Source organism: Camelus bactrianus, chromosome 2, assembly GCF_048773025.1.
Source record: "Camelus bactrianus isolate YW-2024 breed Bactrian camel chromosome 2, ASM4877302v1, whole genome shotgun sequence".
Taxonomy (NCBI): Eukaryota; Metazoa; Chordata; class Mammalia; order Artiodactyla; family Camelidae; genus Camelus; species Camelus bactrianus.
Window position 1 is genome coordinate 72,689,733 of NC_133540.1, and position 14,774 is coordinate 72,704,506.

At 33.0% G+C, this 14,774-nt stretch overlaps 1 protein-coding gene across 9 annotated transcripts in view; it reads right to left on the bottom strand.

The window, feature by feature from the left end:
- Nucleotides 1–14,774, bottom strand: part of CCSER1 (coiled-coil serine rich protein 1) — a 1,108,361-nt gene that overhangs the window by 486,324 nt on the left and 607,263 nt on the right. The gene's annotated exons all lie outside the window — the stretch shown is intronic.

The following is a 14,774-nucleotide window of genomic DNA, read 5'->3' on the forward strand; positions in this document are numbered from 1 at the left end:
AAAGAGAGCTATATTATAGGGGAGGGGTAGTTCAAACAAAACAGTTAAGAGCAAAAGAACAAAACAAATCAAAACACTAAACAACTGAGACAAGAAATAGAAATTTGTGTAAGAGCAGTTTAAGTGGAATAAAAGATTTAAGTCTGGCGACAGTTGGAGCTAAAATTGCATAAATAGTGGAGTATCACTTTAGCAGCTATGGATGGTGGTTTGAGGAATGTGGATTTTATCCTTTAAGCCTTAGTGAATCATTAACAGTTTTAAAGGAGAAATACAATAGTGTAAACTGCATGTTTGTGCTTATTTCTTTTACAGATTTATCTGTGGTGCCTACAGAGATTAGAATGTGTAGAGCCTGTATGTAGGAGGACAAGACCAAAACCAACGTGAGGCAGTCCTGAGGCAGCAAGCAGTACTCGAAGGTGACTGCACTTCATAATCTGATCTCTCCCCTCAAAGTGCTTGCCCTAGGTTTGAGTAGCTGACCATCACTCAGGTTACAGCTCAAAGGCAACATCCCCAGGTCTTCCTTGATGAGTGCTTCCTAGGCACAAGCCCTCCTCTTCCCCTCACTGGTCTCTTAAATCTCATCTTTCTGCTGATTTACATCATGGCCCTTATCGCTGTGTGAAATTCTCTTGTTTATTTCTTCATTTCTAATCTATTTTCTGTCCTCATCCACTAGAATACAAGGTCTACTAAGAAAGAAAACTTGCTTGTTTCTCATTCACAGCTACAATCTCAGTGCCTGAAATACCTTTTTTTACTCTTATTTAAGTGACTGTATAAATGAAAAAAGGTGTAATATCTTTTGATGAAAGGAAACTTGGAGCTATAATATGTTGTACACAGAGGCAGCTTTGTATTTGCCAACCAACCATTATCTTTTTTTAAAAAGTCTGAAGAATCATTAAGACTAACACACTTTTAATAGGTACTCTGTGTTTAGCACCTGTTCTCCAAATGCTAGTTAAATGAATGTAGAAGACAAAGGAAATATATTCTGAAAATTTTGGAAATCTCGAATTTGTTTTCCACGGTATGACCCCTAACAGTCATATTTTTAATAAAGCTCTAACCCAAATCTACCTTTTAATATTCTAAAAAATGTTAGTAAAAATGAAGGGAAAAATAGTTTGAGTATGTTTAGTGACACAAATGTCACTAAAGTATATGATTCTAACATTTCTTTTACCATGACAGTTTCTAATATTCTAATATTTGTCATGTAATGAGGACAAAAAGCCCCAATACTTCTGTCCTTTTCAGCTAGTAGAACACAGGGATTACAAGGAAACAACTAATGACAAAGAATGGTTCCTCTTGACTATTCTGGAGGGACATCAGTAATTTGAGAGCTATGATACTTTTTCATGATCACTCTGGGGCTATTGTAACTGCTTCACACCTTCATCGAGCCACTTTTTAATATAATCTAGAGATTACTCCCTATCAGAACAGTGATGTTTTCTCTCTCTCTCTTTTTTTAAGCTTTACAGCTCTTCATTTTGTGAATGAGCCATAATCAAACATCCCCTATTGATGGGCACTTTTGTGTTGTTTTCATCTTTAGCTAATAAAAATAATGCCCGTAAGGGAAAACCTTATACAAGTGCTATTTGGTATATAAGAATATGCATGTACTGGGTAGATTTCTAAAGATAGTATTGCTAGATAGAGAATAAAATCATGTACAATTTTTTTTTAGATTTTTCAAAATTTCTCTCAATATCAAATTGTAAATATATGACAATGCTATTCTATAAAAGGAAAATACTTAAATGCAAAAAGTTTAAATGACTGAATATCATATTCAATCATGTGAATTATGAAGTAAAAAATTATTACAGTACAATAATATCCATTTGAAAGGCTAAAAAACGTATATGCATTTGTTTTTGTACATGTAATATATTTATAGATATAGATTTAGTATTTATATTTTAACATAATAAAAACAAAATGGGGAAATATTCTTAAAAAGTAGAAAATAATAGACACTCCAAGTAATTTCTGTATATTTTAATGATTTACATTACATTTCCTTTTGATTTTTATTGGACCTTAAGAAATACTAAGTCATTACTGATGCTCCCTACAAGAAAAGCTAATTCTTTCAGGCTAACTTAGAGTTTGAAGCAACTTTCTCATAAATTAAAAAGACTAGAATTTCTGGAACAATATTAAGTGTTTCTTACAACCTTAAAATCTGAAAAATGCTTTATTTCTAATTCTAGGCTTAGACTAAGAAAATGAACAATTCATCAATTTTTAGGTTATAGTTTTCCAATGCAAGAAAAAACTGAACCTGTTTAGAGTATTTTTCTTTTTGAAATTACTCTGTACTGGACAGTTTTTCCTCTTAGTTGATGGATTAAACCCAAATCTGTAAATCCATTTACAAGCATAAAGCTCATAAAATGACAAATCTGAAGTAATTCTGATATGTAAAGAACTATGACTCTTTAAGAACTCTGAATTGCAAATTATACTCTTTTTGGTATAAATTTCCTCTATAGTAACTCAGCTTTATAAATTTAAAATTCTAATTACCATCTTAACAATGTGTCATCACATAAGCGTATAATTTCCTGGTATTCTTACTTTATAGAGCATGAGGTTAATGTTACATGCAGCTCTCTTTTAGGAAACTTTCTGTAACACATTATTCTGAAAATTCCAATTCCTTTGCCTATTTGGTATGAAGCCAAATATTTATGGGTTTTTTTTTTTTCTGTAGCTGTCTACGGTTATTTATAAGTTATTAAATATAAAACACTTTACATCTTTATTTGAAACACTAATAATCTGATATTTTAATATTCTTTCCTAAAAGTATTACTACTTCTTTAACTGACTGAAGACACAAGCTAATAAAGGTGAGCAGAATTTGCCACCCCCACAATATGTCTCTTTGGCATAAAAATTACCTTGAACCAATTATTTTATGAAACTGTAGACACAGAAGTAGCTCTGAGAACTGAGTTCAGTGATCCTTTTGTAAGAAACATTTACATTTATAAGGGAACTCTCCATTTGTAAGGGTGTTTCCCTCTCTGTTCCCAGAAGAGGAGGATGACCAAATCTCTAAAAACTTATCAATGGAGAAGGCATTGACTTAAGTCTGCATTAACAACCTTAACCTTGTTTATTGTGCTTTTTCTGGTTATTTCCCACAACTGCCCAACATCTTTCTTTCATCTCTAGCTGGAGATGGTATTTAAAGTGTAGGCCTGGACATTTCAGGGAGTTAGTCACTCAGTTTTCCTGTGTATCTTACATGTCTACAGGAAGCATACATGATATTAAATTTTTGTTTTTCTACTGTTACTATGTCTTTTATTACAGGAGGGAGACAGCCAAGAACCTAGACATGTAGAAGTAAAATTTTTTCATCCCTACAGTTTGGTGACCCATGATGGAAACTGGTGAGGCACCATACTTGCTCTAAAGCCCACCAATGGGATTCTGGAAAACTGGAAGAGGCTGACCAAGCTTAAGAACTCTTACCAAAGCCAGCTGTCCTAGATCTATTTAGCTATAATTCCTGGTCAAGAGAGGAAGGTCAACACTTCTTGTCCCTTCCTTTACAAATGTAGATTAGCAGAAGAAAATACCTGTGTGAATTAGTTTCTTGAGTACAGTACTTTGGTAAAGATTTTTTATGATGTGTACTCTCATTTTATATTGATTCTATTTCCTCCCAGAGAGATAATAATTGTTTGCTTTTGTCTCTAACTTTCCTGCCATTTGTCATAAGGGGGAGAAACCATAGCCTAGATGAGATTTTCCTTTTGTCTTGTTCTATGTCTTAAGAGCTTGGCTTCATGACCAGTAAGAATATTTTCTCTGGTATCCACTAATTGGAAGATGCATGTGTCAGCATGCATCTAGTGGACAGCCCAATAGCAGCAGTCTTATGGTCCAGCCATGCTAGCTGTCAGGGGAATTTGTCAGAAGGGTCTCAGTCCACAGGGGACCCCTGACATCTCAAACTTCATTGTCTCTTTAGTACTGGAAAAGTCTCATTCCAGTAGTACCTGCCTAGTGTCACAGGCAAGTGTGTCTACAACTGAAGGCATCACATCAGAAACCAGAGAAATTATTTTCATTATACCATTCCTACCACCTGTTTCAATGAATGTCTTTGTTTTCTTAGACTAACTTTGAGAGTGAAATTTCTGGATCTTGTGAGTGCTCTATCTTTTGCACAGTCATTTGTGATGCTTCTTGCATCTATGGTTAAGCCATAAATAGCCTTACTGGTTTGAGTTGTTATTGAGACTAATATAAGATCCCACTTGTCAATGGCCAGATGATGACTCCTTTGAACTGAAAGAATTTCTGTGTCTGAAAAAGTGTTGCAGAGCTCTTGTTCTAAGTAACTGTCTTTCTGGTACCTATGAAAAGAGGGGACTAAGAAGTAAAACAGCTTACCTTACAGACTTCTTTAACAAGATGAAATTACAAAGCCTTATTTAGCACCACTTACAGAAGATAATTACCAGATTTAGAATAGTTAGATCAGTGGACATCCAGAACCTTACTCACAGGAACCCTAACTGGGGGCTAATAGGTATTCTTCCCATCCATGATTATACTGTACTTATCAGGTAAGCCAGAAGGCCCCTTGGGAAACCCTCCCTCATAGGAGAAACAGGTGACCAGAAGTTCTCCCAGGCCTTCCTACAAGTGATCAGGAAATAAATCAGCTAGAGGTTGATGTTCAGGTGCTTATTGAAACAACAGTAGAGGTTCTTTCCCCTTAAGGTTAATTGGCCTAAAGTTGAGTTGCACACTAAGGGGGAAAAAAAAAGAGCACTGGAAGGCCTTTGTTGAATGCTTAATACAAATTTTACAAAAGCATACTGCATTAAACCTTAAAGCTCCAGAATATAGAAATCTTTTGATCTCCATATTAGTTGGAAATCTCCCTGATACAAAGCAAATTGAAAATGATGCAGTCAGATGGGCAAAGTCCCTTGATATCATTTAGGCTACGACCAAATTCTTTGAGGAATTACAAACAACTAGTTTTGTCTTTCAAATCTTTGCAAAACCAGAGTTGTAGCTCTAGAAACAATGCAAAATTCACTATCCTTTTTTTTTTTTTTTAAATCAACCCCTCAAACCTCTCCAGTTCTTTAAATGCTTACAGAAGATCAGGACCTTGGAAATGGTACTATCGGCACTTTAGAAAAATAAGGAAAATTTAAATAATTATTCTAGATCGCTGCTAATAGGCAAATATACTCTAAAACCCCATTTTGGAGAAAATTTTGATACTTTCTCTGTGCCTTTGAGATGTAAATTTTCTCCACCATCTTGTAAATTTTCTACTCCATTTTCTCTAAGACCTAAGAACTCCTTGGAATGTAAACTTTAGGGAGATATTTCTCATTAGAAACAGAAGGAGCTATTTGGAAAATAAGCAAATGAAAAATTTCAAGTGTCTTCTTTCATACATATTAGCAAAAAAAAAAAAAAAGCATTAGCCATCTCTGTGGACAAATGGTCAAAAACACAATTTGGATCAAACTGTTCTCTTATAAAACAGTGAGTTTAGTATTGTACCTGACTTATGGCTAAAATTTTAGAATGAAAGCTATAAGATCTGTTTGCATCTGTATGTGTATATATGTATATCTATATATATATGTTGTAGATGAGTGATATTTTTTCTATCTCCAGATGTTATTGCTAAAATTAACTTTCAGAAGAGCTCTATTTAATTGGCCTAAAATAAGTGCTTTATAAGTTAAGTATTCCTAAAACTCTCAGAAATAAAAACTAACCCCAGTTTTTTTTTTTAAATTCACATCATCCAGAGTAATTTTCTGTTAAAAAAAAAAAAAGCTAGTTGAAGTTTGTTGGTTTAATTAAAATAGACATATTTTCATTGTTAACATTAAATATTACACAAACATAATTCTCATTCTACCTGGGTTTAATAGTCAAAGAAGTTCATATTATCTGTTACAAAATTTGTCAGCAGGAAAAATAGCTTCATATGATGGCTGACTTTGTTTAATGTCTCAAACTATTTGTAGGTAATTTAAACAAATTGTTGATAACAACTGATTTAGATGTAAGAAGGATAAGAGTTTTTAGTTGAACTTTTCAGTAATAATTATGTATTATGGTATACCTACTTTAATATTTTCCCAAATCCTTTTGCTAACTTTAACCCTTAGAGTTTTGCTAAGTTAAATGATATAAATTTATTGAATATCTCAATTATTTCCAAATAAGGTAAATTATTAAACATTACATTCCTGAACATAGGTTTAGCTACTTTTGGCTTCCTAATACACAGGAACTAACTACAAATCTTACACATTTAGATTTGTTAGTAAACATCTCTTGTGCAACACTGAAAGACTGTATTATTAAAAAGAACACATGCTTCTAGAAATTATAAAATGGATTAATTTGCAAATTTAAAGAATGCTGTTGTAACATACAGTTCACAATTGCTTACTTTCTTTAGTTTTTTCTATAAATTAACATGTATAAGCATTAAGAATTATTGTTACTAAGACTACTAAAATTAAGGAAAACAACTCTGCATGTAAGGAAAGTAAGATGTATTTTTGGCTAAGAAAATGTATGAGGTGTAAAATTCCTAGAAATCTGATATATACTGGTATAAAGTTGTAATTTGTAATTCTATTTATAGTCTTAAAATGTATGCCACAGAAATCACCAAATATCTTTTTCAATTAAACTGATATGAACTCTCATCAGATCTTTAACCATAGCTATTTAAGTACTTTTTGATTTGCAAGCAGTTACTGTTTTACTTCGATGCTTTTGCAAAAGTGATTAATCCTCAAGGAGATTCATGAAAAGGACTCTAGCAAGTATATCAGAATACCAATTCGTGATAATTTAAGATCATGAAACTCAACTAGGTAAGAATTGCCAGAAATAATGGAAAAGCTGGATTAAAGCAGGATGAGATTTAATAACATGGGACTGAATAAATGATGAAGATGAATGTAATTTTTACAATTTTTTGTTTTAAACATTGCTGGTTCTTTAATGTTTTGTTTTTCTAGACTTAAAGTTAATCTTTTTCTTTTCTCTTAAGCTAAGTATTAATTATAGCAATTTGGCAAATTGTGTCTTTGTGAATAAAGATGAAACAATTATTTTTTCTCCCTACCTGATCCCTCCATAATTCAGAGATTTTAAGTATTCTTATGTTCATGGCACTGTATTTATTTGCATAAGTTAATTAAGAATCTGTTCTTGTTAACAGGACAAAATTAGAAACATTGGCTATATTACGAAGGCTCTGACTGGAGTGTCATATTTGAGAAAGTGCATACAATCAGATATGACCAGACAACTTTAAGAAACTAAGGTTGACTTTATGGAGCCGATAAAGCCCCTTGGAAAACCAGCCTGGTACCTTGCTTACAGGGTTCCCAGCACCTTACCAGGTGAGTAAGGAAGGTCACTTTCTGGCAGGCACAGAAACCTTGAGATATTTTTAGACCTTGAGAAAAGGTCTAAATTAACTCAAAACTGTACGTATTGAGGCAGAGTGTGATGGCAACTTTTTCACTTGGCTTCCTAGCCTTGAGGCTTTTAAAATTTCAATCAGATTATTTATTAAAATAGTTTCAGCAAAGCAGATTTAAAAAGACTGTAGAGCCAATCACTATTCTTGCTGCACTTATGTAAATAACCAGATGAGCCAAGTTTAATGAGACTAGACTTATTTTACAAACATTTTAGTCTTCCTGTGATTATCTTTAGTAAAAATGAGGGTGATTATGGAGGGAAAATCCACACCTTTGTGGATTTTAGATTCTAGTCATATTTATTGTCTTAGAGGTTTTGATTTTTGCCTGTAAACTGTACTGGAACCTGAATTCTTTTAGTTTCCTCAAATATCTTGCTACAATTCTCCAAGCTCATTTTCAACTTCTCCCATCCTTCTAACCTGTAATGACTGAAAGAAGCCCTTTCCTAAAGCTCTGCAAACCCAATGTGAGCCATCTGATATAAACTTTCAGGGACATCTCTACAACAGCTCATGTATAGTAGATAAGCCTCCATGTTTGTTGACACTCAGAAAGTTTACCTGAACACCTGATAACATAAGAGACATTCTGATAACATCAGAGACAAAAGATGCTTTGAGACTGACATCTAGAAAATTGACTTAGATGCCCCCTGGACTCACACTGAGTTACAGTTTGTTCTGATCATTAATCTGTCTTTTAAAATAGACTTGCCTCTTACTAAACATAATTGCTAGCACTGTATCAATCTAACACTGGAAACTCCTCTTCAAGATCACCTTCTGAAATGAGACACAACAGTTTAACTTGACTGACCTATTCTCAAGAGTAAGACACTGGTTCAATGAAATAATGGATCATCTTATCTCAGTTTCTGGGCTGTGGAATTTCTTGGGGGAAGATTTAAAGGTAGGATTGAAGGGGAGCAGAATTTGACTCTCTGAAGTATGTCTCTTTGGCATGAGAATCATCTTAACTGACTGTTTCTAAGGAACTGCAGACAAAGGAGAACCTCTGAAAATTAAGTAAAAGTTACCCTTTTGTAAGAGACATGTATATTTATAAGGGAAAATCTCCATTTATAAGGGTGTTTCCCTTTCTGTACCCAGAAAAGGAGGATGAGTTAACCTCTAGAAAATTTCATCAGTGGAGAAGTTACCAACTTTAACATGTATAACAACCATACCCTTGTTTATGGTGCTTTTTCCTGGTAACCTCCCATAACTGGCCTTCCTGCTGTCTTTCTTTCTTTCTGTCTTTAGCTAGAGAGAGTATTTAAGATGGTAGCTTAAGACATTTCAAGGAGTTCACTCAGTTTTCCTGTGTATCTCCCATCTATAGCAGATGTATACATGTTACTAAACTTTTGTTTTTCTCGTGTTATTCTGTATTATAATGGGGTCTCAGCGAAGAACTTAGAATAAAATTATCCTCCTCTACACAAGTATTCTCAGGTCCCCAGATATGAGTTAAGTAGTTGAGAAACTTTTTGATAGAGAAAGAACATTATAGGGGCTCATGATCTTAACAGATATTATCTAATTTTGTGCTGCTAAAATCAAGTTACAAGTAAGTAAAAGGATTGTCAGAACAGCAGACATCACAAGAAAACTAAAAAAAAAAATGAAGTAACTTAATTAAATCTGATAGCCTGGGTAAACAAAGGCTCAACCACAACAAAATAAAAAAGCTATCAGTCTGAATAATGCAAAAAGTAAAGTACTGTCACATCTTTATACTAAGATGAAAATTGTTATCATTATCATTTCAATTTAGAATATATGGTTTTATGATTTCTGCATATTGAAAAAGTAATGGTTTAAGGGAGCAAATGTGACTATTACCTTTAAAAAACATTTAAATATTAATTTATACCAAGTATAATATAATTGGGTTACAAATATACTCAGCTAATAGTTGTATAAATCCAACTTCATCATACTAAAATTCAAAGACATTTAAAATGTATTAGTGTACAGTGTGATTTCTGTTATTATGTACATACACAAGTTAATAAATTTCATGTAATCTTATCTTTTGTATTAAGTACAGTATAGTAAATAAAAGATTCTTTTTTGTACCTATGTCATCAGGTCTGTGTGCATGTGTATTCAGAGACTGTGTTTGTTTTATTTGTATATTTATCTATATAAATATTTTTATATTCATATTGCAAAGACATATGTATACATACATATATTTAAAGAATACATTTGCTTTTGCAGGATTTTTCTGATTGTAGACCACATTAAAGGAAACTACTTCTTTCCCTAGAAATGAATATAAATCCCCAAAGATTTACATTGAACAAGTACTTGAGCAAAGTCTTAGAACTTAAAGACAAATTATGATTAGCTACAATTGCATAATGTATTAGAAATAGACACTGAAAAATGCCCGTAGTATATACATAGTGTTTTCTTCCGAGGGTGGTAAAAATTCCTTCAGAAGGGACTCCTTGTCATACAAGGCCACTTAGCATACTGGAAAATACTAAAAAAACACTTTTAAAGTTTTCTAAGGAAAATACTTGAAATTTTGGAGTTAGATTTCCTGTAGAGATGGCAATCTATGAGATGAAGTAGAAGTAGGTTGGGAAAAATTCTTTTCAACAAGTATCTACATTTCTTCTCTTTAATCAACATTATCACTGAATCAACACAATTTTTAGCAAATATAATCACTATTACTAGGATAAAGGGGAGCAAAATATACTACCCCAAAACATGCCTCTTTGACAAACGGGTTTTCAAAAGCTGGTTATTTTTAAGAAACAGACACAGAGAAGCTCTAAAAAAATGAGAAGCAAGTTACCCTTTCCAAGAATTTACATTTTTAAGGGAAATCTCCATTTGTAAGGGTTTTTCCCTCTCTGTACCAGGAAGAGGAGGATGAGCAAAACTCTAGAAATTTCTACCAATGAAGAAGGCACCAACTTAAATTTGCATAACAAACTATATCCTTGTTTACTGAGTTTTTCCTGGTAACTTTCCATAATTTCCCCCCCCCTCCCCCGCATCCCCACCTTCTGTTGCCTTCAGATGGATTTAAGGTGGTGGTTTGGGCCATTTCAGGGAATTAACTATATTTCCTCCCATAAGGTTATATAAAGTATTTGTGGGTGTACTCTTGTTTTAATGAATATTTTACAATTATAAGAGTTTTCATAGTTAACACTTAGCGTTGCTATTTTCCCCATAAGGATTTCAACCACAAATTTCATTTAACAAAAGATTTATCAGTTAACTAATACCAATTCTATGTAGTCAGAGCTGAATTAAAGACCTGGAGACATTCCAGGAATGATCTAGCTCCTAAAGATGCAGGATTTTTAAAAGAATCATTCAAAGCAATACTGTGACGGGCAACTGCACATTGTCACTCATGTTTTAAAATCACTGGTTGTCTATGCTGATTTGCATTTAACACATATTCTAAAAGGCACAGAATAGTCATTGCAAAATATTTGTTAGATATAATAAAGCAATATAGAATAAATCTGGAGGATAGCAACATACACTTCCGTATGATTTTGTGAAAAAAGTAAAACACTTACTGATTTGTTAGATTTTTAGAATTATAAAAATATTAGAGTCTTAGTTAATCTATTCATTTAATTTTCACCAAGTAATTATTGAGTGCTTTCTCTAATTGTTTACTTTTAGTGGTACACCTCTAATAAATGGGATGTGCTGATATATAATGAAGTCTAAATTCCACTCTGCCTGGGCTGGAAGAAGAGTGGTACACACACAGAGAGAGAAGAGGGTGGAGAGACTGCATGCCAAAAAAGGAAGAAGAAAAGTACATGTAATTTACATAGTGTAGTTAATTAGACTGAGCTTTCTTCTCAATGCCGGTGCAAAGTGAACATGACCTCAGAGGCTGAGCAGGCTGTTCTCTCAGTGGTCTGCGTTCCCCTAGCGTGAGTCTCTTGAATCACTGGTCTGATTCTAGGGTTTAATGGTCCAGAAAGTATTTTTTTTTTCCTTTTTATCATATTGCAGAGCCTCTAAATGAAGCCAACCAAGGGCTGCAGCCAAGATACATCAATTTGTTCTGACTGAGGGCCCTCGAGGGGTTTTCAAGGAGCATATCACAAAAGGATTTCTGACTAAAGGGGTGTTCACTTCACCTCCTTCCGGTCTCACATCTCACCCTCAGATCTGCCCAGATCACTCTATTTAAAATTTCTGATCACAGCTTTGACCCCACACCTACATTCACAATTATCTTTTCCCTGTGCCATTGTTCTTTTTCACATTGCACTTATCAGCTTCTAACAAACCATGCACTTTACTTACATGTATTCTCTGAGTATAATAATAAAACTCAAGCTCCACTAGGGAATATTTGTGGTTTGGTTAAAGGGTGTATCTCAAGTACCTAAGAGGGCTTGGCTTCCAGGGGGCACTTAGCAACATCTGTTCAAGGAACATATGTACAGATTTTCAAAAGTGATGCCCTTAGAACATTACCACTATATAAACTGTTAGTCCTGCATTAAATATAAACAGCACCTGTGGCAGATGATCATGTATTTTTAATCAATGTTCCTGTCTGAAAGTTATCCTCAATGCAATATGGAAAATTGTAGTTCAAAAGAAAACCTGGAATATATCATTCAGTTTTTAAATCTGATATTTTTAAACTTGTGGGAAAAAAAAGTATCTGAGGTAAGTAAATATAGCTAAACGAAACATGATGAGGGGAGATACTCATCTACTAAATGCTGGAGCACACTGATGCATGATCAGAAGTGCTGAATTTAAGAAAGATGATAGCAACAAATGGATCTAAAATAGATTGAACAAATTGCAGTTTATTAGCAGCTAGATGAGAGAGCCTAATTGATAGTTATTCAATTTTTAGAATTGGGGTTAATCCATAAGCTGACATAACATATTAATATAATACAATATTCTCCTGCTCTAATAGCTAATAAAACAACTATAGTAAAAACTAATCATTCTTATTCCTTACATGATGAACTATTTTCATATTTGTTAGAATTCCCTGCACACTACTAACTATTCCAAGGAGGGCTCCAAAATTAAATCTAAGAGAAGTAGCATAGATTGAGAATACACAGATAATTGCATGAGTCTTTCAAAATGTGTATTCATAATGTAACTAGTTAAGGAGAACCCTGCATTTATAAAGCAATTCCCACCATTTGGAAAATGTGTTAAAGTATTTGAAAACTAGACAATGGTGTGAGCATACATTTCCAATCTGACCCATGCTTAACTCATACATGACTGAGACAAAATATGTGTGACATCACAATTTGGTCAATTTTCAATAGCCAAATGAAAACCATTCATGATATTTAGACTAAGTTATTAATACTTGATGAAACACCTGGTAACTTTAAAAACTCAAAGAAAATAAAGACAAAATATTCCTAGTTCGATGCTAACAAGCATTTCTTTTTAAATATAAGTGTAAAATATATGCTAATAAAAGAAAGAACTTTTTAAAACTTCAGTGCTTTTGTCTTGAAGAGCAATCTAGAGACCCTGTGACTGTTCTGAGTCAAGTTCAGGCACTCATGGAAAGAAAAATTTACACTTAAAGTCAATCAGCCACATTTAAAAAGACAATCTTCTGCAGAACAGCAAAAGGAAGTTTAAAAAAAAGTCCATAAAGATGTCAAGTTAATAAAAGTACCTGATTTTTCTCAGCATCAGAATATAAAATCTTCACTGTAGCATTTTGGTTATTCATTCTCAATTATTTAAATCAAAATATTATTTGCAGTAGTTCAAACTATAAAATGTTTACAGGCAGTATATGTGCTTTGTTGAAGTATCTATTCATATAGTTGATGTAATCAGAAGAATCTTGCCTACGTCTTAATGTAATCTTATAATCGGCAAGATTGCTACTTGACTGCATCTATTCATCCTCTATCCTGTTTTAATAACACAAGTGACACCTAAGAAATTATTCTTTGATCTTTCAATAAACTAAGCCTGTGCAGACAGAGGAGGGTGAAAGAGGTTAAATTGGCATTGATTATTTAAGACACATTCATCATTTATTTAACAATCTCCTTCATCACTAGTATTGTGTTTATAGGCTCTTGCTAAGACACTCTGAATTTATTTTTAAGTAATTCTTGCCCTGTGCATTAGAAATCGGAGCACATTGTACTCTAACATTAGTTTCAAGTCTCCTGATAAATCTGTTGCAGACTAGAAGCTGTTTACTGTACAAATCTTTGAACTTACTCACTGTAGTGGATTTTTGGAAATTTCTCTTAATAGCTTTCATAATAATCAATATCTTCTGTGGATTCTATTTCCTATCTTAAGCAAAATATGTAGCAACAGCTGCCTTCCCAAGGATATTATATTAATAGATACTTGTAGTCTCTTATATTCTGACATTCATATCATTGAAACATCATCCATAGTGGTCCAAAAAGAACAATTTGTAGCTAATATTGGCAGCTTTAGCAAGAAAAGAGGAGTAAAAAAATCATCTATAATGTACAAAATTTCTATAAGACTTTCTAGTATTTTTTCTGACAAATACTATTGAAAATTATCAGTAAATATAGTATAGATATATGTGGGTATATGTATTTGTGAAAAATTAAAATGTCAGACTACACTTTCCTGAGAAAATGTGAACAAAATGTTAAGTCAAAGGACAATAAGTGATTCCTACTGCATATAAAATGTGACAAATCACGGAAAATATAAATATTTGTGGATGTGTTCTTTTGTTTTAATGAGTATTTTTACAATTGTAAGAGTTCTCATAGTTAACACCTAGCCTGCTATTTTCCCCAATAAGGATTTCAACCACAAATTCACTTTATAAAAAGACTATCCGTTAACTAATACCAATTCTATGTAGTCAGAGCTGAATTAAAGACCTAGAGACATTCCAGGAATGTCTATACATAAAGTACAGGAAATAAATTTCAGTCAGGAAAAAAGTTACACTACTGATGAATAATATTCCAAACAGTCATAAAATTCATCACATTTAAAATGCTTTCCTTATATCCAATTTATTTATTTAAAGTATTTCCTTCCCCAGTTTCCTTCATATAAATTGCCCTAAAGTCTATTATGACAATTACATCTAGTTACTGGCATAAGATTCTATATGCATATATTTGGTAATCAATTTGCTGATGCTGATGATTATGTCCTGGAATACACATCACCAGGAAGTATAAAATATGAAATCTTTAGATTATGTTAACAACTACCCAAATTG